This window comes from Salvelinus namaycush, chromosome 18 (assembly GCF_016432855.1).
Source record: "Salvelinus namaycush isolate Seneca chromosome 18, SaNama_1.0, whole genome shotgun sequence".
In the NCBI taxonomy this organism is placed as follows: Eukaryota; Metazoa; Chordata; class Actinopteri; order Salmoniformes; family Salmonidae; genus Salvelinus; species Salvelinus namaycush.
Window position 1 is genome coordinate 2689739 of NC_052324.1, and position 3916 is coordinate 2693654.

Consider the following 3916-nt stretch of genomic DNA (forward strand, 5'->3'; position numbering starts at 1 on the left):
TCCTCTCTTCAGCCCCACACAGTCCTCTCGTCAGCCCCAATAGTCCACTCTTTAGGCCGACACAGTCCTCTCGTCACACTGCCCCTTGTCACCCGACATAGTACACTCCTTAGGCCGACACAGTCTCTCTGTCACACTGCCCCTTGTCAGGCCCGACATAGTACACTCGTTAGGCCGACACTGTTCTCTCGTCACACTGCCCCTTGTCAGCCCGACATAGTACACTCGTTAGGCCGACACAGTTCTCTCGTTACACTGCCCCTTGTCAGCCCCACATAGTACACTCGTTTGGCCAATACAGTCCTCTCGTCAGCACCACACAGTGCTCTCGCCAGCCTGACACAGTCCTCTCGTCAGCACCACACAGTTCTCTCGTCAGCCCCACACAGTTCTCTCGCCAGCCTGACACAGTCCTCTCGTCAGGCCCACAGTCCTCTCGTCAGGCCCACAGTCCTCTCGTCAGGCCCCACACTGGCCCCTTTCAGGCCCACACTGGCCCCTTGTCAGCCCGCACACTGCCTCTCGTCAGCCCCCACACAGTCCACCTCGTTAGGCGCCGAAGAAAGAGATCACCGTTTGGGGATATCAATGCAAATAAGTGTGAGATTCCATTTAGGTAAGACTAAGGGATTTTATGAAGGTGCTGGGAGTACATATTGGTGTAGAGGAGAAAGAGGCAAGGGATATAACTTTGGACAGGGATCCTCAATAAAATCAAGCAAACTTTGAATTTCTGGAAAAATAGAAAATTAAAGTTAAAAGGTAAAATAATTGTAGTAAATGCTTTGGTATCATCTAAACTTGTGTATGTTTTGGGAGTTCTAGACATGCCAGAGTGGATTCTAAATGAATTGAATAATGTGGTGTCTAATTTTATATGGGATGGTAAAGGTGTTAGAATTGCGCAGAAAACATTGATAGCAGACTATGATGATGGAGGTTTAAAACTTGTAGATTTGGATGTTAAAAGAAAAGCTATTAGGATAAAAATAGTAAAGAAATATTTGTATGACAGCTTAGATTATGGCTGGAAACATTTTTTCAAAGTCTATTTAGATGAGAGTGGTGGATGTGAAGATAATGGTTTGTTGATGGGTCTTAAAAGGAAAATGTGTGAAAAGGTACCAGATTTTTATAAAGAAGTGTTAAATGCGATGGGCAGAGTTGTTGCCTAATGTGTATTATGAGTGTGGGCATATTGACCTAATTATGAATCATCCTGTTTTTCTGAATGAGAAACTTAAGTACAAAGAAAAGGTGTTATATAGTGAAGTATTTATGAGTGCAGGTCTTAGACAAATAAAAGATTACACATATGAGGTAATTCCAGGTTTTTTTCCTGAGGAAGCTATTTTTGATACCATCCATGAATGGGATGTAGAGGTGGGTAGGGGAACAGTGAGAATATGTATGAGAAGATAAAAGAAAGTATACCAAGTAAATGGGTGGATTTAATAAATAGTGAAGTTGTTAGGGAAGATTTATTTGTCTTTCCAAATTGTTTATTGGTAACAGTAAGGAGAAGGCTCATTTATCTAGTATCCCAGTGAAAAGATTCTATAAAATAATGGTAGAGAAAAATGTGAAAAGGCCAGCTGCGGAGAAAGTTTGGAAAGGAATTTTTTCCGACTTTGGACGTAAAAAAGATATGGAAAACTTTAATGTAAAATATAATAGTATGGAATGTGAAAGTAACGATTTTAAAATAAGGCATAATCGTATATATACAAAAGTGGTTTTACATCAAATCAATAGGGAAATAAATAGAGAATGTGACTTATGTGGTGAATCACCGGAAAATTTAATGCATTTGTTTGTGGAATGTAAGGAGTTAAAAGATTTATTTTGTAAAGTAAAGAGAATGATTCATAGAAACTGGGGGGGTGATATTTTGAAAAAATATGTGTGGGATGAATTGGTGTTATTTGGCGTGTCTGGTAAATGTGAGGGTGTTAATGTGGGTTTGTTGAATGTTGTTTTGAGTTTCTTGAGGTATGCTATTTTTTGTAGGAGGAATTATGCTTTTTTTGAGGGGAAGAATGTTGTTTTGAGTTTCTTGAGGTATGCTATTTTTTGTAGGAGGAATTATGCTTTTTTTGAGGGGAAGGAGGAATTGGGTGTGGGATATTTTTGTAGTATTGTTAAAGAAGCATATAGATATGTTTTATTGTTATGGAAAGGAATGTTTTGATGAAGCTTTTGTGGAGGGGAGTGGGTTGATTTCAAACGTGGATGGTGGAAGAATCACTTATAATTTTGAAAGTATTGGTATGTTTATTAATTTATTGGTTTTCATAGTTGTTCGGGAGTTGATTTCAACATGCCTGTTTTGTGAGATTGGAATTTATGTTAGGCTTTTATTAGTTTTTGTTGTATTTTATTTATTTGAGTTCTTTGATTTGATAGGGGGTGAATTGTTCACCTGCCTATGTTAGTCTCGGTTTTTGTGTATTGTACATTTGATAAAATATTGTAATTGAAACTTTTTTATAATAAAAAAAAAATAAAAAAAAATAAAAAAAAAAAAATACGCCCGATCTCGTCTTATCTCGGAAGCTAAGCAGGGTCGGGCCTGGTTAGTACTTGGATGGGAGACCGCCTGGGAATACCAGGTGCTGTAAGCCTTTTGTCCACTAGGGGGTGTGGCATTATTTCATCAGCAACACTGCCTTGTAGTAAGCATTTGATGATGAATTGACTAAATGCAGCTTCTATGGGCTAGTCTCCCCTGCCCTTTTAATACGATCAAAGTTCCTTGTGTTGTCAGGGAGTAACTGCCTTTTATTTATAAGACAAATAAGAATATTGTTACTGAATGCAGCTTGTGTGTGCTCTGTGCTCCCTCGCCCTGTTCAAATGATCAAAGGAAATAATGCTGGTGAGGAGTGGAACTGGACTGGTGTCTGATGGCCCTGTGTTTTCCATGTTGGAATTACAACCCTTCTTTTATGGAGTAAATCAAAAGCACAAGAGAATCTGAGATGTTATCGATAATAAATCAATTGGTTTCATGCATTTGTCTGTGTGTGTGTGTGTGTGTGTGTGTGTGTCTGAATGTGATTGTATTTCGTCATATCGCAAACATTTGTGATATCAGATAGGTTAAGATATTAAAAAGTAATTGGTGATTTTTTCGACAGTGTTGCATGATGGGAATCTAGTGGTTCACTGATATAATCTAGTAAACAAAATAAACTACTTTTTCACTACTCTGTGTGCAAGTGCATTCCTAAACGGCATTTAACGCAGGTCGATGTGATATGATATTATCAGAACACAAAGTGGTTACCGTTAGCGGAAAATGTTGGCACTGGAGAGACTTTTCCTCCACTAAGCAGAAGAGATACTGTGATCAAGAAGGTGGTTCACCCGGTGTGGGGTTCAGCCATTGCACTCTGGCTGTGCTGACCCCTTGCGAATTTTCCAAATGTGGGAATCTCGATTGCAAAATATGGTAGTGGTCGTTTGCGCTTTACCCCGATGTCTTTGTTAATGATAAACCGTTGCTTGGCGGCAGGCTTAAGGATGACTTGAGTCAACTGACTGTGCTTATGGAGATCTTTGAAGTCAGTTGTGAAGGAGACTTTGTGGACCAATCGAAAGGTGGAAACATTTGTTTGTAGCAAAATATTGTTGGCATTTTGTCAAAACATTATGTTGCGAAATGCAGCATTGTATTTATGCCACGCTGGTACTTCAATCAGGAGATAGTTGAGAAGCCACTCTAACCCCCCCCCGGTCATGATGTGTCATGCGCTTCCAATATGAAATTGTCCATACATGCGTTCCTCCTTAGCACAGAACAATGCAATAGGTTTTCAACATCCAGAGCTTTTGTGTATTTATTGTGGCTAGTAGGATAGCTGCATGGGAAACTGTTGCTGATGATGTATTTGTCAGAAGTCATTGTATTTGT

General features: G+C 39.4%; 1 pseudogene; it reads left to right on the top strand.

Moving 5' to 3' along the window:
* The first annotated feature begins 3327 nt into the window (after window positions 1–3327).
* LOC120063603 lies at window positions 3328–3479 on the top strand (annotated as a pseudogene).
* The last annotated feature ends 437 nt before the right edge of the window (window positions 3480–3916 follow it).